The 24488-nt window shown below is 38.3% G+C and overlaps 1 protein-coding gene across 1 annotated transcript in view; it reads left to right on the forward strand.

Annotated features, from left to right (window-relative positions):
- The window catches only part of DGKB (diacylglycerol kinase beta), a 519697-nt gene that overhangs the window by 282417 nt on the left and 212792 nt on the right, over window positions 1-24488 (forward strand).

Raw genomic sequence — 24488 nt, forward strand, 5'->3', positions numbered from 1 at the left:
TTTTCCCACATCTTCACAGTGGGTTAAACGAATGTCAGTCCAGGTGGCAAAGTTATCCATTATTTGGATAATGCAACAACTTCCCTGATAAGTGACCCAGGATATTTGGCCTTCTTTCTTCAGAGGAGCCCTGGATGGTCCACAGTCCTGCTCTCAAATTTTCTGGGTCGTCCCCTTTTTAGCACAGGGGATCTGTGTTCTGTTTCTGTGATGGCAGAGGCTCTGCTAGCTACCAGGCTTCTTCCAGGGAGCTCAGAAGCTCAGCAGCGGCTCCCTTCCTAGGGCTCCCACTACTGAGGAGCAGTGCTGCTCCAGCCCAAATCAGCTCCTCCACCCCTTCACCCTAGTGCAGTGTTTATCCACCCCATCATAGGGACAGAAGAGAACGTTAAGTATGTAAGCAGATTATGCTATTCATGTTTAATTTGCTACCTCATATAAATGGACAAAAGGGATGTTAAGATAAATGGCTTTCCCACATTAAGGGTGATATATATGTGATTACATATAGGAACTTAGAACTCTACTTTCAGGAAATGCTTGATGAGAGAGAATAGCACATGTGGAGGAAGGAAACAAGTCTGAATGCTGCACTGTCTTGGTTTTCTCTCTTTTCATGCCTGAACACTGAATGCATACCATTTTCACAGGAGACAGCAGAAAAGATCCCAGCAGCTCAGAGTGCTCTGCACTCTTCTCCCCTCTTCCCTCTTGTGGAAAGTGGTTCAGCTCCTCCTCTCTCGTCCTTTAATCCTTCAACATCAGGCCTTGGAAGGAGTAGAACGAGCCACTTCTGGAGTTTCTCTGCCCCAGGTTTGGGGCTGGGAGTTAAAGAGCTCCTGGAAATGATCTTCTCCAGATTTGGGGCTGGGGATAGTGAAGACACTGCTATGGCGATGGGAGAGCTTCTTCTGTTGGCATAGTTATCCACCTCCCGAGAGGTGGTAGCTATGTTGACCGGGGCAGGGCGGGGGGGCTCTCCTGTTGACATACGCTGTCTATACCAAGGGTTGTGTTGGTTTAACTGCATCACTCAAGGGTGTGGATTTTTCACACTCCAAGCGACATAGTTATCCTGATGTAAGTGTATAGTATAGACTTGGCCTAAAGAGCTCCTGGAGCTGTAGAGGAGTGAAGGTATGTGGAGGCAGCAAGGAACAGATGGTGGGAGGTTGGTTTGGGGGTGCGGAATTGATGTGAGGATGGATGGGCAAAGTTGGTGTGGGGCTGGGGATACGCATATTAATTGATGGAGCTCTGAAGGGGCACACTATCGAGATGGGCGGGGAGTTTATTAATTGATATGGGGTTGGGGGACGGGCAGATGTAAGCCTGGTGGAGTGTCATTGGATGATCCGAGGAATGGAAAACCTGTCTTAAGAAAGGAGACTCATAGAGCTTGGCTTGTTTAGCCTAACCAAAAGAAGGCTGAGAGGAGATATGATTGCTCTCTATAAATATACAGAGGGACAAATACATGGAGGGAGTAAAATTATTTAAACTCAGTACCAGTGGTGGACACAAGAACAAAAGGATATAAACTGGCCATCAGGAAGTTTAGACTTGAAATTAGACGAAGGTTTTCTAACCATCAGAGAAGTGAAGTGCTGGAACAACCTTCCAAGGGAAGCAGTGGGGGGCAAAAGACATATCTGGCTTCAAGACAAAGCTTGATAAATTTATGGAGGAGATGATATGATGGGATAGCCTAATTTTGGCAATTAATTGATCTTCGACTACTAGAGGTAGATATGCCCAATGGCCTGTGATAGGATGTTAGATGGGGTGGGATTTGAGTTACTACAGAGAATTCTTTCCTGGGTGTCTGGCTGGTGAAACTTGCCCACATGATAAGGGTTTAGCTGATTGCCATATTTGGGGTCAGGAAGGAATTTTCCCCCAGAGCAGATTGGCAGAGGCCCTGGGGGTTTTTCCTTCCTCTGCAGCATGGGGCATGGGTCACTTGCTGGAGGATTTTCTGTACCTTGAAGTCTTTAAACCACGATTTGAGGACTTCAATAGCTCAGATATAAGTTAGGGGTTTTTTACAGGAGTTGGTGGGTGAGATTCCGTGGCCTGTGTTGTGCGGGAGGTCAGACTAGATGATCTTAATGGTCCCTTCTGATCTTAGTCTATGAATTAATTAGTTGGCATTTTGGGACTTTGGGGAAGCTGTAAGCCCCACACCATGAGGCAGCACTTCATACAGATTTTGTAATTTGATCTCCCTTGGGTCTTCTAGCAGGAACTCCTGAGCGAGGGCCAAATCACCTTATTCTGTAAATTTGGGAGAGTTTGCAACACTGTAAACTACCCCCACACATGCTGGGGATGAGCAAGGGGAGTTCAGAAATCAGAAGACAGATCAGAAACACAACATCATTTTTTTAAAAAAACCAAACATCTCATAAAAGACTCAACTTCAACTTTTGGAGTAGACATTTCTGCTTCCTCAAGGTGTGTAGCTGTGGGAATGCTAAGAACTCCTGGTGACGGCCCTCTTTGGAACAAGGATCACCGTACCCATCTCAAACACACAATTGATTCGGAATGAGTATCCTTCAGCAATATCCAGTTTTTGTATTCACTGATATCTTATATTTATTATGCAAACAATGTGAAGTTGTAGAAGTGAGTAAGTAAACAAATAGGGTTTTCTTAGAGTAACATAAATGACAGCAGCCTAAACAAGAATAATTCAGTGCATGTCCCAGAATGCATTTGTGTAGCTCTAATTGGCTTCAGTTGTAGCTGCTCATACATCATTATTTTATTTGCATTTATGTATATAATGCTTCTGTAGGAAATTGTGCTAAGATTAGACTCTTACAGTGGGATTTCCAAAAGCAACACTTAGCACAATGGCAATCATTGTATATAATTGCATTTAATTGAAATGCAGGGCCAGCTACCTTCCTTTCATACAGGGTATATTGAGGTCCAAATGGAACCTTGTGACAATGCAAAAATGTTTAAGTGCTACCATTCTGATTTGGTGGCATTGTAAACACACTTAGCACCAGTGTAAGTACAGGTGCAGAAGATTGGTATATTTGTGACTTTATCTCCAGAGGTAGAACTAATGGTCTATGTGCAAATGGCAATGCAAGTACTTGATCAAACTGAATCAGATTTCTTTGCTAATACCAATAGATACTCAGCCCTATGCCAAAACAGTGCTTGTGCTAGTCAAGCACCTTAGCCCCATTCTGTTTCACAACATGCAATATTGATTTCTTAACAACTCTTAATCATCCTAGTAAATTCTAATTTGGATAGTTTTCAACCAAAAAAATCTGCATTGCAAGTATATATGAGTAAAGCAGTGAGAAGATTCAAAAATATCTGAAAATATTCTCCAGGTTCCATGAGAAACAATTCAGTATTACATGCTGTTTAAAAAAAAAAGTCATCATAATGAGTGGAAGCCTCATTTATATTAGTACTGTTGATGAACTGAAATCAGTATGTGTTTCCTGCAAAATTGTCAGAAGGTAGCCAAGGTTCACAACAAAGACAATTGTACTTTTACGATATGTAATATATTGCCAACCAAATGCACTATCAAATCGATATTTGCAGTCACGATTTACTATTCCTCAGCTTTAACAAGACACTAACAGCCTCTTATTCTGCCAATGTAAAAAAAATATGACTGCTTACTTCTTATAATCTTAAATTTGAAGTTATGGTTCTAGCTCCCCATCACTACCTCCTAAGTTGTCAGCATCCTCTTCCATTACATTTTCTTAATTCTTTTCAGCAGAAGTGGAGGAAAATCTCATTTAAAACAACTTGGGGGCATATTTTACTCTTGTTCTATATGCGGACTTCCTGCTGACATCTATGAGACATTTATGTAGAGACAGGAGTTTTAATCAAAGGGCTAATATAGATTTTAGTCAATAATGGCAGAGTCTAAATATGATTGTCACTTAGCTGACAGTAATGGTTTCACAGAGTACTGTTCAATCTTGTATTCCACCTACCTCTTTCAGACTATACTGATTTCTATAGAGTACTAAATTATCACTCATAATATTCAGGTACAGTATTATTTTTAGGTTTGTCTTGACATGGGTTCATGGAAAATAGATCCTGTCAAACAAATGTGTTACATATTACAAGTTTGGTTGATAAAGGTAATAGTGTTGATGTAATATACTTAGCCATCTGTAAGGTTTTTGATTTGGTACCTCACAACATTTTGATTAAAAAAGTAGAACTATATAAAATTAACATGGCACACATTAAATGGATTAAGAGCTGGGTAGCTGAAAGGTCTCAAAATGTAACCATAAACAGGGAATTTCATCGAGTGGAAGTGTTTCTAGTGGGGTCCAGCAGGGATCAGTTCTTGGCCTACACTATTTAATATTTTTATCAGTGACTTGGAAGAAAGCATAAAATCATCACTGAAAGTGCAAATCACACAAAAATTGGGGGAATGGCAAATAATGAAGAGGACAGGTCACTGATTGAGAGCGATCTGGATCACTTGGTAAGCTAGGCGCAAACAAACAGTTTGCACTCTAACATAGCTAAGTGTAAATATATACATCTAGGAACAAATAAATACTAGGCAATACTTTAGGCAATGGAAGACTATATCCTGGGAAGCAGTGACTGAAAAAGATTTGCGGGGGGGGGGGGGGGGAATAATCAGATGAACATGATCTCCCTGTGCAACAGGAGAATCTTGTGCAGGAGTTAGAGAGATTTTCTTGCCTTATATTTGACACTGGTGTGACTGATGTTGGAATACTGTGTCCAGTTTTGGTGTTCATAGTTCAAGAAGGATGTTGATAAACTGGAAAGTGTACAGAGAAGAGCCACAAGAATGATTAAAGGATTAGAAACCTGCCTTGTAGTGGTAAACTCCAGGAGCTTAATCTATTTAGTTTACCAAAGAGAAGGTTAAGGGGTGACTTCATTAGAGTCTATAAGTATCTAGATAGGGAACAAGTATTTTATAATGGTCTCTTGAGTTTAGCAGAGAAAGGTCTACCACAATTCAGTGGCTAGAAGTTGAAGCTAGACGAGTTCAGTTTGGAAATAAGGTGTAAATATTTAATAGTGAGGTAATGAACCATTGGAACAATTTACCAAGGGTTGGGGTGGATCACTGACAAATTTTATATCAAGATTGGATGTTTTTCTAAAAGATATGCTCTAGGAATTATTTTAGGAAAGTTCTGTGGCCTGTGTTATATAGGTAGTTATGCCAGATTATCACAATGGTGTCTTCTGGCCTGAGAATCTATGAATCAATTAATCTACTAAATAACTAGGAGGGTGAAAAGACTGTTTCTTATGGTGACCAAAGGGACTGTTGTTACAGGTTGTGGATAACTTCTGTACCAATTAAACAATTCAGCAAAGCACTGAAGTATGTACTTAAACCATCCCAGTTCAACAAAGCACTTAAACTTGGGTTTGGGTTTATCTTAATTCAGCAAAGTATTTAAGCATGTACTGAAATCCCATTGATGTCAACGGGATTTAAGCACATTCATGTGCTTTAGTGTTTGCTGAATCAGGACCAAAATGTGTACCAGTTGCTAATAGAATGCTATGATATTTTGCATTATTTCTCTATCAAAAAGAAGATTACACTACAAAAAAACAATATTATCCCTCTGATACAACACACTTCAGATTAAAAAAAGCTAAATTAGAAAAAGAACAGTTCATCTATTAACAAATGTGAATTTTTATAAAAAGTGCCATATTAGTAAAGGGTAAATCATATGCTAGACCTAAATCCTGCAGTCTAATCTTCATGAATGAACCCTTTCTCCCATGCAGAGTCTTGTTGATGGAGGTGGGGCTCTGACGTGGTCCAAGAGTCCATTCATACAGATCCTGTTGTAGGGTAGAGCCTTGAAATGATTGCCTCAAATATACAGTTAGTATTAGTCTGATCTTTAACTGGCTTGTTTAATTTGACTATTAAAATGATTAACTCATTTAACAAATTTCACTTGCTTGGTTGGTTGAATTGTCCTTATTCCACTTTGGCTTTTTCACTACAGCTGATCAATTTACATTTATTTAACAAAAAATAGCTTTTTTGACCTACACGCAAAAAAAATTCCCAACAAAAAAAGAACAGAAGCTGAAAACTGAATTCCTTTGGTAGATGTTTTCAGTTTTTGGTTAATTTTTTTTTTAATATAAATATGTTAGGTTTTGTCAGGCAAGAAGAAGAAATGAACTATAAAGGCTCTTTATACCCTCCCACCCAAAAAAGTGGTGGTGTTTTTTGGAAACCCCAAAAATGTAGTAAATTCTGGGGATATTTTTTTCAAAATTTCCCACACACAAAAATTGGCAGTTTTTAATCAGCTCTACTTCTACCATATGGAACCGCAGATCATTATAGCAGATAGGGATGGTAAAGACCTTTTAGACTGTCAGTCCATCTTTTTGAAAAAGAAGATAATTCCCCACAGCACATCTTCTAGTTTTTTTTGATACAGTTTATTATAAAAAATTAATCCCAAGCAGTTGGACTTCTACCATTTCCATTGCTTATTTTTCTTGCCAGCAGGATATTCTTCCACAAAATTTGCCATTTTTTCCCACCTTTTAGTTGCATACCATTGGTCCTACATAAATCTCTATCACGGTCAATAATTCCTCTTCCCACTGTCCCAAAGTACTGTATGTGCATGTATATTGTGTGCTATCACGTACACATTGCAATTACCTGAAAAGTATTGTAGGTTTGCACGGGGGGGGGGGGGGGGGCTAACCAGACCAGTGTGTGCCTATAATGCCTGTTGTTCCCCTTTATGCTAGCACTGAGGTGGATTGAATAACAGAAGAGATACATATATGAGAGCTTGTGTGTGTGCATGCACATTCATGTGTACATAAATATACAGAAGAACCACAATTTTACAAATACCAGTCATACAAATGACCAGTTATACCTAACCATTTTTCCCAATGCACGGAAAAGATCTCATAACTAGAAGTGATGCAGATAAAGAACAAGTCAACATCCCTTCCCATTTTGATGCTTCAGTGCATTGAAAATTGTTTTGTAGTGATTTAACAGACAAGAAGAAAGTGATGCAGTGCACCACACTGCAACTTATGTACCATATTTACCATAATTTTGAGATGTTAAATTTTATGCAATTTTCTATTTCATGAACTCCTCAATCCTGAATTAGTTTACAAAACTCTTCCTGACATCAACTTTTCCCTTGGTATTCTAAAGAAATGATCAATATTTGCTTATTATTTTTATTTAACTTTCTACAAGTAGATTAATATATTGGTTTGCAGTCTGAACAGAAAAAGGAAGTCTCTTCTTTTCAGATTTATGAGTAATGTATGAAATTTTTATCATTGATTGCTCATTCCTGTCATGTAAAATCATTCTCACATTCCAGGCAAAGACAAGAAGGTGAGTTGTTTCCTATAACCAGTAAAAACTGTAAGTGGAACTGTTGGAAAAGCATGCAGCATACTCCTAAATCCTTGTCTTTAACTTGTAATGAATTTTGAAAATACAATTTATAGAATTTTTCTGAGGTGGTTTATATTAAATTTAATGATTGATACATTTAATTGCATTAAATTAAATGTAGAGAGATGTTGTGGATAGAAGTGTAGAAAATTAAACCTAAGCTTTCCTGTTGTTTTTATATCTAACTTTAATTTAGTTGGTAGAAAATTTGAAACTTGCAAAGTCCTTTTGTATTGTGCAGGGTTGGGTTTTTGGATTTTTGTTTTTGTTTTTTGTTTTGTGTTTTTAAAGCTAGATGTTGCAAAACAATTTAGCCAGCAACTACAGTGTCACAAGTGACAATGATAAATGAGAGTGAATAGCTAAAGACATTAATCTGCAACAAGATTAGAACACATCCTTAGGTAAATGTAACTAAATCAGCTATGTAGTGCATAATTAACTTACATATATATTAGTCTAAGTACAATATTACTCTTTAGATATGTAAGGTATTATCTCCGTATGAAATTTGTAATGTACTAAGTAAAGATTACCAGTTTATCATAGTACTTCATTCATATTATTATAATGTATGATGTATATTCCTCTTGTTAATGTTATTCTTGGTAATTCTTGAAGGAAATGTGATGTCCTTCCATATATGGCATGTATGGTTGGTTTTTTTTCATATATATAAAAAGAAAAGTGTGTGGAATTGTATCAAATTGGGGGACATTGCATCTTCCTCTAGTCCTTAGGCTGATTTCATAATTCCTCTTGTTAGTAATGGCATGAAATTTGGGAGTCCAAAAGAAAGATAAAGTGAAGGACCAACAATTGCATATATCAAGGTCAGGAATATTGTGATTAAGCTGAGGGTTTGGTCTTGAGTCTTACTGAACTGTAGGTAAGAAGAGGCTCAGATAATAGAGAAAATGGCCTTGAAGAGGGAGGCAGAGATTGTGGGAGAAAATATGAGTGGAAATGGAGGTGAAGTAGAGAAATTAAGCCCAAAGCAACGTGTTTGTAGAAAAGAGCATGATTTTTCAGAAAGTGATCTAGTCATGATGAAACAGAAGATGAGAAACCGAACTGAAAGAAAAGGAGTACTTGTGGCACCTTAGAGACTAACAAATTTATTAGAGCATAAGCTTTCGTGAGCTACAGCTCACTTCATCGGACAGACTGGCCAGAGAGAAAGAGAGGCTTGAGATTTTGCAGAGAAAGGGGTCAAAAAAAACCCAGACATAGAGCTCTGAGATCTGAAATGGGCATGACTGGGCCCTCAAAAAAAAAAAAAAAAAAAAAAAAAAAGGATATCTTAGGTGGAGAACAGCATCTAAAACAAAACTTTGGGAATGGTACAAACCCAACAGACATGGGAACCAGGAAACAGAGAAAATTTATTCAAGAAAGAAAGAAAGATTTAGCCCTGGGAGATTTTTTTATATGTGAGGATTTTTTCATGTCACAAAATGTATAATTATATATATTGATTTTTTTTTATTAATACTACTTGGAGGGAGTGGGGATAGACATACCCTATTGTCTTAAAATCTCCAAGGACCTAGAATTTGTTGACATTTGCATTATTTACATGGCTAAGGAGTTCACATTCTAACTGAAGTTCCAGTGGTATAAAAATATTCTTCATATCTCCAGAACTGCATGTTTTCTACATTTTTATGGCAAAATCCCAAAAGGAACATGATTTAACTAAAAGTTGGCAAATTTAGCCAAGAAACAGTTAGTTGTATGTTACCATCTGAACCAGGTGGATCTAGAGGCAAATTACTGAACATAATTTATTCCAGGCCCTTGTTGGAACAATTTGTGCTCAGGAGACTGCAGACTCGCAGTCATTAGAGAGCTGCCTTGCTGTATGTGATTTTACAGTTCCTCTAGTTAAACTAGAGATCCACATGCAAAATTTAGCACAGCCTTTGTATTTGTGCCATAAAACCAATAATGGGTTAAAATTATAGATAGATATATAGATATGGTTCTAATTGTGACAAGGATGCATTATTTTTAATGTTATATTAAATAAAACTTCTCCCATTTCCCTCCTCCTAGCTGCCTATATGTTCAAAACTTACACTTCTTTGTTATGACAAAATTATGACATGCACTTAAAATTCAGGTATTAATAATCATTATGTGACATGCTTCACTCAGAATTATGCCGCATGCACAGAAGTGCTGCCGCTTCTAATGCAAATGCTTTGGCTCATAGTGGTCAGATATATTGTAATTCTATGCTTTGTCTACATTGTCACTATATGGCATAAGAGGAATATGAGGAGGGATATATTTCTTTCTCACACATATTCTCTAACTCTTGAACTCTTAAAATTTCAGTCAAAGATTGCTCGAACTAATGTAATGCTAATTTCAATTGTTATGCTAAACAATGTTACATTGACTTTAAAAAATCTAGAGACCATTTTAAAAAGGATAGCTGGAATGAGGTGCATAAAAGAGTCAAAAGAAGGTAAATATAGGGCAATCTATGTGAATATAAGAATAATAATATAAATAGGTTAAGCTCTGTATCTTTTCCAGGCACCATACGAGTATGATATCATGAAATATGTTTTATGGTAGCTCCATAGATAGGTTTGAGCTGAGTTTTGTAGTTGAATCCCTCCAATATATCTGAAGAATATAGCATATCCTCCACAAAATTACAACACTTCTGGGGTCCAGAATGAATTTTAATCAGTTAAGGAAAGGTCATATTCTGCTTTTACATCTGAGTATCCCCCATCACTGCTACTACCATCATCACGTGTGTGAAGAGGACAGTACAGTGGGCAGGGCCAATGGATCCAGGACATGCAAGAGAATGAAGACACAGACCCAAGGGTGGAATCAAGGCAGCAGGCTCAAACTTTATTAACTTTAATCACACTAAAAGTGGGAGATCCTCCCCTGTAATGTATATGTTGTTTGGCTTCATACAATCACAACAAATGAGAGCTGGCATCCTTAACTAAATCTCCCTATTTACATATTTATTAACATTACTGAAGCCAGGATTCAGCTCTAATGTTGAATCCTCCTAATTTCCCACACAAGAGGGGTTGAGGGTGTAGATTAGCAGTGCCTCAGTCAGTGAAAAATGTAAGATCTCCCCGTGCTCCACAAGCTAATGGGGTCCATGCCAGGCAACACCGAGGTCTTGTGCTCAGGTTTACCCCAGAACTGGCCATTGAAAACTTCTTTCCATCACTGCCACAAGTTTCAATAATTATTATTCAGTGTATATTACCCCTTAGTAACTTATTCAATTATCATTACTATTCCTTATCCTCCTCATCATCCTAACCAACCAGGCCTCTGAGAGGAAAGGGAAAAAAAAAAACAATCGGACATCTTGCCAATCTTGGCTAGAGGGAAAACCTCATTCCTGGTCAGACCCAAAGCAAGCCTTGAAGCCCAGCTCTGATGTCCACGGCAGCATTTGGGCCACCCAGGAGAGTTTTAACTGATGGAGAGGACTCAGAGGGAGCTTGTCAGCTACCTCTTCTCCTGTGAACCAGTTTAATATGTGACTGAAAGAGATGGAGCCAATAGGCAAGCTCCATGTGAGTTGTCGGCAAGAAGTGGAAATGGCACAGGCTCCCAGAACACCAAAGGCACATCCTCCCATCTAACAAAGCCCATCTCCTTGCAGGACCAGTAGACCTCCTCCACCTCTACTAAGATGGGGTAGGGGAGAGGTGGGAGGCATCCTCACCTAATAAACCACAATGGAGAGGGAATCTTCAGGCAAATTAATATATTCTGTATAATGCTCCCAATGGCGACACACAAGCAGGAGAACCAGCCTCAGGGCAGACTGTTAAAAACCAGACACAAACCTCTAATTCGTTGTGAGCTCAGATTTCAGCTACCAACTGCCTCAAATGCAAACTCCTCCAGCACTTTAACAGCCTTCACATGGAGTCACATGTAGTCTCCTTAGGTATTCTAGTCTGTCTTGCCACCCATATTAGTGTGGTAGATGGCTTGTAATGCTAAGAACCACAGCAATATTCAGGTTACTCCTGATCCCAAAGGACCAGGCACTTACCCCAGGTCAGGTGCACTTTTGGTTTCACACCAAAGACAATGACAACACTTGTAGCCAATTATATAGTAAACTATATTAAGGTTTTATAAATAGAAAAAGGAAATTAGAGTTATTTACAGGATTAAGACAAGGAAACAGACGCACAAATGAGTTAGTTTTAGATTTCAAAAGGTAATATAGACTTCTCTAATCAACAAGGTGCATATGACCTTAGGACTAACCCACGGTAAGCAGCTGGGGATCTCTTGCTTAAGAAACACCTGGTCCCCCCCAGAATCCAAGTAACATAGACAGCCTTAGTTCCTTTGGTTTGGGATTTCTATCCCTTTCCTTCCATGTGCTCTGAACTGAAAACTCAGCTAATGGGAAGAGCCCACTGGCATGACTTATTTTCATGGGAAGTAGAGCTGAAAAACAATGACGTCTTTAGTCATTTTGTTGATGGTTTCTCAATCCAGATGTAGGGAGTTTCTAGTTGTGAGATCCACCCAACACCCATCTGGTATCCATTAGTCTCCTCTTTCAGGAGGGGAACAACAATTTCTGTAGAAGAGCAGCTCTGCGTGATAATTAACTTCCCTGTGCTGTATGGTGTGTCATACAGTCACAGAGGCTCACAATACAACCACTCAATTATTGCATTACTGTATGGAACACAGATATTAGAAGTAAGATTAATGAAGGCAGCAACTCACAAACATTTGATAAAGTCTAAACAGTAAACATTTTCTTATAATTAGAGTATCTGTTTTACCAATATTAACCCACACCTGAGCTGGACAGATTCCAGCTATATATATATATATATATATATGTATATATATATATATATGTATATATATATGTTAATGTTCGGTTGAGACAATGGTGACTTTGGCATGAGCTGGCAGTTGCTCTGCCAGCATCAGACCCTGCTGTAGCCCATGATTCCCATCTCTTGGTTGGGTAACAATATAAAATTTCTCCTTAGACTTAGAAATTGTTCCTATTCCCACTGTATCAATGGGAATTTTACTATTGATTTTACAGGTAACAGTATAATTACTTTTCTGTTCTATCATTTCTGCAGTTTTAAATAAAAATGTTATGAGAGAGAGAAAAAAATACCACAAGTGTTTTAAATGTTTGAAAGTAATAAGCTATTTTAAACCTCTAAAGGCAGTGGGGGAGAGAGTATTTCCAGGACAAGTTTCCTAGGTCCAGGTGATTATGGTATATGTTCAAAAAGTAGCTTTCTCAGACTCCAGTTATTATGTATCTTTGAAGAATGTGGACTAATTTTTTGAAGGGAAAAATAAACTTAACAATGGGGGTCTAATGAGAAAAATAATTTTCTGAAAGCAACTGTGATCATTTTTGAAGTTATTAGATTAATAAGTACAGCCTTCATCAGATGACATTTCCCAACTGAGGAGGGTTATTGACATTTTGATATGAGACTGAGAGACCTTTAATGAGATCTCAATCAAAGGTAATATTTAGATAATGATACATGAATTCACAAATGCTAGTCAAATAAAATGTTGTAGTCCATTTTGGCCTCTGCCTTATGGGAAACTGCACAGGTTACCAGATGAACAAGATCAATGAATGTCTACCAATAACCTCTCATTTTACTGTCTAATTATGTCTGGCTAATTGTATGAGATAATGTTTGAAGCTGAGTCTTACAATGTAACTTAATCCATCACCCAGACAAATCCCATGGAAGAGATACATACCACTTCAGATATTAAAAATTGCTACTCATGTTGAATGTACAGTATTTTCAATGTTTGATTCGATGGTAGTGGGTCTTACATTCCTCTCCCATGCAAAAGTGTGTTGGGAAACAAATGACTGTAGAACCTGAAGGGTTAAAAGCCATTGCTGATGTAACATGGTATATGGATTTGTGTACAGGCCCAAAGTCCAGAGTTTGGTCAAGAGGTCAGAGGCCTAGCAAATAATAATTAGCTAAGAGAAAGCAAAATAACCAAACATAACCTTGTTTTTATTAAGCTATGCCTGGTCAGCAAAACCCCAGATGTTGGGGGCAATAATTGTGACTTATTCAAAGTTGCAAATAGAACAAAGAAGCCCTGTTTCTGTTGTGTTAGTTTCTTCTGTAGGGAAATTTTCTTCCCACACATCCAACCTTGAATTTATGAAAAGTTTGGAACATGTCAGCAGAAGATATGGCCTCCTCTCACTTCCCTTTCCCAGGAACCAATGCCTGCCTTAAAACACAAATAAGCAACTTGAAAGACAATCTTTATTGCCCTATGCTTTCACTGTTTCTTTGCTTTTTACCCCTAGATATGTATCTGTTAAACAATCAAAGGAGCTACTTCATTCCTATAAACCCCAAATTAAATTCAACATATATTCTATACTAATACATTTATTAAAGTACTAATTAAATGCTAAATGTTAATTTGTTAACATTAAGACCATGTTTGACCATTGGCTACTGTGCTATCATGTCTTTCAGCTAAATCTATCCAGGGGTGTGGGACTGCCTACCCTGTCACTTTCCCTGCCCATAAAAAATCCATATATTCCATTATAATCAATTGATTAACAGTGTCTCTGAGCCTAATAAACAAGGTGACACTCCATCAGCGCTGTACGTAATAAACTCCTGTGCTTGACCTCTACACAGTGTGGATTTATGTCCTTCAAACCTAAGTCAGATCCTCGTCTATGACTCAAGTGCACAGAGCACAAGGCGGTGATGGGTGCTTAAAGCTCACATTTGGAGTTACCTGATTTGCTGCCCTGTGCAGGGCAGTCCCCCACATGCTATGCTAGAGCAACGAGGGCTACTGTTTCTTACAATAGGTTGCAAAGGCTACAGAGGACCACAAATGCATCTGCCTTTTCCTCTGACCACACCTTCAGCAGAAAGTAAGAAAGGCAAATGATTCCCTGATTCGGCTCTGCATTACCAGAAGATCACCCTTATGCTGCAGTGATTCTCCCTGGTCTGCTTAAGCTTGTTTTAGGGCCAGATTTACACTGGGGAGGTAATACAAAATTGACCCACTGCTCTAGAGGACCTGGTCTCCTGGCATCACAGGAACCCAAAAGCTGTATCATGGGTAAGGTGAGAGAGTGGAAGGACTATGTGACAATGGGAAAAAGGTTTGGATTCTTTATCTGTTCAGTTTTAGACATTGTAGTGTTCGGGGGAGGGGGTTAAATAATAATTATACCTAGCCCTTACTCATCCATAGGTCTCAAAGCACTTTACACAGGAGAGAAAGATCAGTATACTCATTTTACTGAGAGTTTAAGTGACATCCACAAGGTCATCTAGCAAGCCACTGTAAGAGCTGGGAATAGAACCCAGGTTCAGTGCTTTGTCCAGTAGACAATACTGGCTCCCCTTTCAAGGAATAGGGTTCTTCCAATAGTTTTAAAATGGAATTAATAAGCTTTATCTTCCTTTGCAAAACACTTTGAAATCTTTGAAATTAAAAGCTTTATATTAGAGCCAAATATTTTGTGATAGTGTTTGTGTGCCTTCTATGTCTACCTATCTGCTGTACTAATTAAAACCTTCCTTTCTTACTACTGTGTGGATTTTATATTTTATATAGCTCTATAGTATATATCTTTGTAATTCCTCTTCTTTTCCCTAGTTGCACACCGCTGCCAAAGAAAAGGGAAAAATAAAACTACAAAAGACACTTCTCACCAAGTGCCTCAAAAGAAGTTTGAGGTTTCTAAGCTAAGCCATTTGGGGGAGATGGTGAGGAGAAAATATAGTAAGTGAACTGTAGGTAAAATTTGAAAACACCATTGCCAAAATTTTCCTAACTGCATTCTCAGCTTGCTTTTTATTCCCAATGATTTCAGGCAATTTAGATTTTTGTGCTAACACTTTAGACAACCAAATTCGAAAAGTTTGTCCCTTAGCTTTAAAACCCCTTTTCTCACTTTTACTAAACTTCTAAGTAAAAATTCTGTGTGACATGGAACATTTCAGGGAAGTCATTTTCTTTTTTGTGGAAGTTATGGATGAGGTTTTAAAACTAGGCTTACAGTGAGAAGTGAGATTAATCATAAGTGTGGAGCAGCAGTTTTACTCCTGATGATTTTAACTACGGAGGACCAATTTTCAATGACCTGTTGATAACAGGGAGAATAATTTGGCTAATGATTTGGAGCCCTGGTGAAAATTATAATGATAGCTACCTTACCTTATTCATTTTGTAATTGATGAAATGTATGCACCTCATGCCTCTTTATTCGGAGTTACATTCATGCTACTAGTTATCCCTTTAAAAGAAACAAAAGTAAAAACCTGTACTCATAAATAATAAAAATAAATCTCTTTCCCACTCCCACAGCAAGAGGTTATAAGTGCTACCACCTGGCATCTCACTGAAAGATCATAATAAGCATCTTTTCTTACAATATTTCAGTGAGATGCTACATGGGAAGAATTAGTAAATTTCCACTCTTAGATCCAAATTAGAGGCTCAGTCTTTACGCAGGCAAAAATTAATGGGATATTTGCCAGAGCAAGGCTTAGAAAGTTGCTTTTTAAAATACAATTTACAAACCTCCCCTTTTCTTTTTTTCTTTTTTCTTTTTTTTAAATGCTCCCTGTCAGTGTTTGTTTTATTTTTGTTTGTTTGAAGAATGAATGACTGCTCAAATGCACATTTAAAATCCATGAGTGCAACTTCTCCCTCTCTTATTCTGTCTGTTTCCCCATTCTGTCTACTCCTTCATTCACTCATGCCCTCTATTTCCTTCCTCTTCATTCATTTCATATCCTACATTCATTTTGACTTCATCTTCACCTCTCTCTCTCTCTCTCTCTCTCTCTCTCTCCCTCCCCTTTGCTTAGTATTTCACATTGGATTGGTCTATGCACAGAAGTTGTACCTATGTAACTAAATCATTTTCTAAATTGATTTAACTAAATCAGGTCCACTGCTTCATATAGACACTTGGCTCAGTTTAAAAGTGTCTAAAATAGTTTTAGCACAAGCAAATTAAGCTAAATCAATTTTAGCTACTCTTAGACCCCTTTAAAGATGCCCACACAAGCAAGGTGTACTAATTTTAATTAAACCAATTTAGTTAAATCAGTGCAATTTATATATGTAGATCATACTTTAAATTCCTTCTTCCTTTAACTGCCCTATTCTTCCTCTCCATGTCCTACACAGTATCTCTTTCATTTTCACACTAATCCAGTGCCTTGTCTTCTGGACCGGACTGCTTCTGGATTATACTCTGGAAGCTGCTTCTACATTCCATTTTTTGGTTGGTGAATTCTTATCTGTTTGTTACGATTGTTTATTCCAAATGGATAGAACTATTTTTTGCTATGAGTTAGCCAGGGTGGCTGTCTGGTAGGATTATAGGCATATTCAATTGGAACTTGAGCAGCTTCTGTGGCTTGCTTAAGAAGTGTCCTATTAGATAGAATATGTAAAGCTGTGACCTCTGATCATATCTTTACACAGCACTATTTTTTTGTCACAGAATTGAGGGGCAAAGTGCAATTTTGGAGTGTGATGCAATCGTTAGTTAGTTAGTTAGTTTACACCCCAGCCTTTCTTAAAACTAGCAGTGCTTGCTTATCACTCAGCAGTGGAAATCTGTGTGAGCCAATTCTCAGAGAATAAGAAAAGATTGCTTAACAAATAACTGATGTTCTTCCAGTGGATTCCCTTGCCCTCTTCTTCTCAGCCCTCTTGCCCACCACCTTGCCCACTTCTTCTCAGCAAGAACAAATTTTATCACTCTAAGGAACAGAATTCTCTGTTTTAATATTGCCAAATGCAATTGCATACATCTAGGAACAAAGAATGTAAATTATACTTACAGAGGCCTGTATCCCCCAAAGAAGTGACTTTGAAAAAGTCTTGGGGACCATGGTGGATGACTATCTGAATACAAGCTCTCAGTCTGCTGCTACTTTTAAGAAGGCTTATGAGATCCATGGGTTTACAAATGGGAATACTGAGTAGGTGTTGGAATACTGTGGCCAGTTCTGGTGTCCACATTTCAAAAACAATGTTGAAAAATTGGAAATGGTTCAGAAAAGAGCTACAGGAATGCTTAAAGGTCTGGGAAACCTGTTTTACAGTGAGAGACTTCAGAATCTCAATCTAATTAGTTTATTGAAGAGACCGTAAAGAGGTGACTTAATCAGTCTATAAGTATCTACTCAGAGAGAAGATTTCTGATAGTGGATATGATACTGGCAGACCAGGTTCCAGCTCATGTCAAGGTCACTGGTCCTCACTGAACACTGAGAAACTCGTAACTGGAAACCAGTCTGGCTTGCCTGTGTGTTAGTATTTTTAAAATAGATATTAGAGTTAAAAGAATGTGTTTAGTGTTTAGACTTAATGAAGTGCTTGTAGGATGCTGCATGCATTAATCTTACTTATAATATCTGTGTCCCATATTATAAGGTTATATTTAAGTGTTTATTCTGTAACTATAAAAGTGTTTGCTAAAACAGTAACACCCCACAGTCTGGGGAGAAGCATTACCAAGAGTGAAATACTAGTTTACCACAAGAGATGGCATCTCCTCCCCAACAAAAGAAGGCCTATAGACACAGACAAATGATTGTGGAACACCGGTGGGCAAAAGATTTTGTTGATTGCTTACCCCACACCCATGAAGAAGGTATGTGCACAAGCCCATATCCCATCATAACTTAAACACTGGGGAAAGGGCATAAAAATCCCTGTCAGTGTGGAATTGTTATCACTATGCTGCTTGGAATTTGGAGAAGGCAATATTTCTAAGCATAAACAAGGGATCCCCAAGCTGCTTGGCTTGGATTAGCCCTAAAGGAGATATAGATCTTGCATATTATAGCAGTTAGTATTACCTTTTGGAATGGAAGACTGTATCTCATTTGTGTGTTTGTTTACCTGCTTTAACCTTGTAAATGACTCATGTCTTTTTCTTAATAAATCTTCAGTTAGTATTATAGGATTGGGTACAAGCATTGTCTTTGGTTTGAGATCTAAGGTACAATTGACCCAGGGTAGGTGACTGGGCATTTGGGACTGGCAGTAACCTGAATATTGTTGTGATTTGTGGTGTCAGGGACTATCTGTCATAAAGGGAAGCTTACCTCGGTGGCAAGATAGACCAGACTTCCCAAGGGGACTGACTGTGACTCCATGTATAGGGTATTGCAATACTTTAGGAGTTCACACTTGTTACTTGGTTGGTGAAATCTAGTTATAGAACATACAGCCAGTTTGGGATTTGTGCCCCGTTCCTCGAGAGTCTGCCCTGAGGTTGGCAATCACGTTTGTGAGCTACTCTGGACAATCTGACATTGGTGTAATATTAGTGGGATTCACATACCACAGGTCAGTTGAATTTATAGATCATAACCCAACACTGTTAAAAGTTTAAATGTGATATTGAGAGTTTTAAAGATTAGTCACAATGAGTGAATCATAGTGACATGATAGCCTTGACACAACAGACTTTAAACATTTAAACAAGGAGAGAGGAATATCCTTTAAAAAGGAAAACCACAGATCAAGAACGGAGAGCTTTGCTCATAAGTGTTGACCAGGCATCTGAGCACCCTACTACCCAGCTGACACAGAGATCACTGAAAGGGAACTGGCCCGATTAGAGCACTTGGCAGTCCAAGAAGAATGTGAGCATGAATGAGAATGAGAGTGAAAATGTGAGATTGATGGCAGAACTTCAGATCAGGGAGACCAAAGAAATCGAGGAGGCAGAGGAAAGAGCCACCAAAGATGAATTGAAAGACAAGAAGCTGAGGAGAGGGCACACCAGAATCAGAAGCTCATGCATTGCAGCAAAAAGTACTGGAGTACCAAAAGGAATTTCTTCAACTTTGATTAAAACCCCTAGGGTGCTGAGGTTTAAAATTCCTTCTCTAGGGGAAGTCTAGTAGTCTGCCAACACTAGGGGGTGCTCAGCTCTTTAAAATCAAACACTGGCATATCAAGATCCACCGGCTGCATGTTGAAGTTAGACAAATTCACATGGAAAATATGGCACAAATATTAACTGTGAAGGTAATTCACCATTGGGACAAATTACCTAAGGATACAGTAAAATCTCTAGTACTTCAAATCTTTAAATCAAGATTAGATACCTTTCTAACATATATGCTGTAGTTTAGCTAGAAGTTATAGGCCTCATGCAGTAATCAAATGGTGACATTTTATGGCCGATATTATGCAGGAGATCAGATGATTACAATTGTTCCTTATGGCCTTAAAATCTATTGATGCAATCTTAGTTTCAATAAAGTCAGTGGGAGCTTTGCCAATTATTTTAATTGAGTCAGGTTTTCGTCCTCTGAAGCTATGAGAGGGGAAAAGAAATGAGGTGGTTGGGAGACATGCATGTTTATAGCCTTCCATGGTTGTATGGCTCATGGCTTCACTTTAGTGCTAGTAAAATATTCCAGGCTTATGGCCAGATGCATGTGCTTTCAGAGGACCAGAGGGGGAGTGGTCCTCTGGAAGCAATACAGCAGAAGAATATCAGTTACTTGTTAAGTAACACTTTCTTCACATACATAAAATGATGAGATCCATTTTTATCTACAGCCATTCGCCCTTGGGAGGAGGAGATTTTATGACAATTAAATTATGAGAAAAGTGCATTATGCAAGTCTTCCATTTCTTACAAAGCTAAAACATACAGCATTTGATATTTAAAGCAGTAGAGCAGTTTGATTTGAACCCCATTATGGGCTTCTGCATTGCATGATTCTTCCATTGCAATTGAAGCAGGTACACTTTAAACTAAAAAACCTTTAATTAAAACAATATATTCCTCTTCAAATGTCTTCTTTTAGTGACATTATCTCTTCTGATTTCTTTCTTCTCTCTTTAGTTCTTTTCCCTCTTTCTATTTGTACTCTCTTCGGAAGTAATTGGAGTTTAGGCATGTGTTATGTAGAGCTTCATTTAAGATACTGCAAGAATGCTGGCTTTAAACATATCTGGTGAATCAAATGGCATTTTAGAAGGAGAGGCTCAAGGCAAGAATAATATTAAGTTCAGAGAAAAAGAATAAATTGAAAATGTTGCAGAAAAAAGAGTATGTACATATGTGGAATTCAATTAGAAACAACATAGAAGAATTGTGCGCAGGTCTACCTCACCCTTGGCTCGCTGCTCACACTGTGTGGATCCTTTCATTTGTGAACCATATCTCTTTAACTATATTTGAAGTTAAACAGCATGTGTTTTTTCTTTTTTCTCTTCATATTGCCTCTTTTCTGTCAAACAGAATGACAGCTTTTACAATTCCCTTGTTTCACAGAATATGAATATTCCAATGACTGTTTTGATGGCTATGCTCATTGAGTTTTAACGTATCTGTTTATTAATAGCCTTGTTCTGTTAATTTACGGTCTGCTACTATGAAGTATTAAGGTTCTCTTAAATACAATATATATATTTTTTTTAATTTAGCTGCTTTTTTTCGTTGGTTGGTTGGTTGGTTGGTTGGTTGGTTTTCTAACATAAAAACACAAGGAAGATATCACAGATTTGGTATTTGTGTAATTAGAAGTGGTTTGGGCACAACTTAATCTCCAAGTTTGTCTACCTAAAGACCACACTGGCAACTTGCTGGGAGACCTGGGCTGCACTTAATTTGCATAAAATTAATTAGAATGCAGCCCCTCTCATACTTAATATGAAATTGCTGCTGAGGAGACTCTACGTTCCAGCGTGTGTAATGCAGCCTAGCTGTTCAAATCAAGCTGGGGCATTGCATACTGGGACATGTAGGGCCTGATTCTCCATTGCCTTCTACCTTTTGTAGTCATTACACCTGTGCAAAGTGAGTGTAAATCTCACTTGGTAACATTTTATGACTACTTTCCACAGGTGTAAAAGATGACTACATGGGGCAAAAGGCAAGTGAGAATGAGCATCATGGTCCCTGCAGTTTCCACATCTGGAAATAAGAAATATTGTGGGCCATGTTGCAGAACTTTGTGGGTCATACTTTGTCTATTCTTATACGTATAAGATTTCAGAGATATTTGTACTTATACTACTGGAGTACTCCAAATGTGCTAGGAAAGCCCCTGCTATGGAGAACGTAAAGTGACAGAACCGCACATTTAAGCGGAGGTGCACTTTTAAGTGGGCGGTAGGGTCTGGGGAGGGAATTTGGCTGGCTAGTCGAATGAAGGGAACAGTGCTTTATGGCTGAGGGACAGGAGGGAGGTGAAAACTGCTGCAAAAGGATCAGCATAGCTGCTGATTCGTCCCCTGGGAATACAGGATTTAAAAGAGGCAGCTCTGCATCTGAAACAGTGGTGATTACAGCATCATCTAATTAGCAAATTCACTGCTGAGTTGTAGGTAGGTTAGACCTCAGTCCTGTAGGGCTCTGTGCAGGTTTCCGTCCATGCAAATTTCAGTGAAGGACCAGGGCCTTAGTGGTTATATTCACATACCCGATAGTCTCATGATTAGACTAAGTGCTAGAAGTCTTAGCTCCTGTGTTAATTAGTCAGTACATTGCTGCTTCATGTAGCACTAACTATTAAAGTGGTTTTTGTGTTAATTGGTTGATTATATCGGGTAGCAAAATAGTCTGTGAAACTGACTCGTCCCACTTTGCATCTTACTGCCCCCTGTGTGATGTTATTGCTATGTATTCATATATACCTCTTAAGAGCACTATTCAGTGCAGTAGCATGCCACCTAAGCAGTAATTTCCCATGTAAGGGGTTTACTAGCACTTTTTTGCATGTAAGTTGTACAACTTGCGACCAGCTGCTTCTGTGCACGGCATGTAATTGATGGGAACATATGGCTTTAATTAAGTAGCCTATTCTAGCTGCTTTTTAGGCATCTATCCACATGGCATACAGTATTTGTTGAATCCAAATCAAGTTTCACAGCTGTCTCTTGAGAGAAACTGATTGACTGACATGAGCTGCTTTTAAACACTATCAGGTTAGTTCCCATAACCTCAGGAGATTCAAACAACGGGAAAGAATGGCTCAGCCACATGCATTAAAGCTCATATGTCTGAGTCACAATTTTTTTAACATTTCAGGCTAACCTTACATGTAATTAGGCTGGAGGAAACTGTTATGTAACTGCTAAAGCTGGCAGGCAGCACCAAAGAGCCAAAAATGATGGAGAAATTTCTCCCATTTTTTTTTTTTTTTTTTTTTAGTTTCAAGTACCGAAATGTATTATTGACAGTAGTTCACCATACCAAGTTGACCTCAGTCTGAATTCTGTTTTAACAGTAAAGACATTTACATAGCTATTGGTGGAATGAGGTACAAATACAGCCACTGAAGAACTGGGCTCCCACCTAGAAATTTCATTTCAATATAGACCTGGCTCATGCTGATAGCTAGAGAAAACACTTTGATAGAAAAGAAAAGGAGTACTTGTGGCACCTTAGAGACTAACAAATTTATTTGAGCATAAGCTTTCGAATGCATCCGATGAAGTGAGCTGTAGCTCACGAAAGCTTATGCTCAAATAAATTTTGTTAGTCTCTAAGGTGCCACAAGTACTCCTTTTCTTTTTATTATAAAAGTGTAAATGTATTTTCAAATGTATCTTCTATTTTTGGTGGTGTTCCATTCTGATAGAAGAGACAGATAATCATAATGGATGCCAAATAATATGTTGACCGTAGCTTTTTACTAAAGGTTTCAAATTAGAAGTTCTACATCGTATTGGCAGGGGAGAGACACGTCTTATATCTAATATTATGTATCTGACTCTCCAGCTTTGTGTTTCAAAAGGTTGTATTTTCTTTAACAATATGGAGAGAGTGAACCATAGCTACTAAAGAATTATGAAAATAATTCAGGAGGCCATGAAATTAATACTGGGTAAATTAAACATTTGGAAAGTTGATTGCATCTTGTGAATCACAATTTACTGATTTTTCCGTAGCAGGATGAAATCTAAGTTTTACAAACATGTATTCAAAGTCACCTGTCTCCAAAGAGAAACTAATAACAAATCATTTTCAGAGTAAAATGGTGGCATTAGTTACTATGGCTCTTTTTTGAAATGGGTTACTACTTCATTGATCAAAAATTATTCACAACTGTGACATTTTCAGCCTTCCCCTCTTTTTTTTTATTGGTGGGTACAATTATATTTTCATAGGGAGAATGCACTGGACCCCTTGGTAGTAGTGGAACTGCATCATTCCATTCCCAGGGGCAAGAGGGCATAGTTGCTACACAGGAGGACTCGATAGTCCTGGGGACACTGCGAGAAAATTGGAATAGGGTTTGCAGGCAAGCCAATGCATGGCCAGTGGCCAAGGCCCATTTTTAGAATACATCTATAGTGCAGTCACACCTGAGCTAGCATTAATCTAGCTAGCTCAGGTAGCACAGCAGGGAAACTACAACAGCACATGCTTTGGCATTGGCTAGCCCTGCTATTAATTACCAGCGTTCCTGGTGGGTTTGCATAGCCTATTCTGACGTGTGCTGCCACAGCTTCACTGCTCTGGTATTTGAGCTAGCTAGATTAAAGCTATCTTGGGTATGTCTACTCCAGCTGTAATCATACCTGTGATGTCAGTACATGCATACCCTTAGAATAGTTGGTAATAGGTGGTGGTGCACCCCACTTTGGATGGTAGGGTTGGAGAAAAGATTTCCTTCCTTCCAATTCAGCATGTCCTTCTCCAAGTAAAGCCTCTCCACTAAAAATATTCAGCTCTACCTAAATGTACCAAACTACTGATGTTGGTGGGAGACCAGGGAAAACAGACTAATGGACACATGATCTGCCATGCAGACTGGGCAAGGGAACTTTCCCCTTGACTTCGATTAATCTCCTAGTTTAATAGTTGGCAACTTTTTTGACAGTGGAAGAAAATTGTTCAGCTGTGTAATTCTTTGTCAGACTGAACTACTAAACTTGTTTAATTGTAGAAGTATTGAAATAACTACATAACTGTTCA

This window comes from Dermochelys coriacea, chromosome 2 (genome assembly GCF_009764565.3).
Source record: "Dermochelys coriacea isolate rDerCor1 chromosome 2, rDerCor1.pri.v4, whole genome shotgun sequence".
In the NCBI taxonomy this organism is placed as follows: domain Eukaryota; kingdom Metazoa; phylum Chordata; order Testudines; family Dermochelyidae; genus Dermochelys; species Dermochelys coriacea.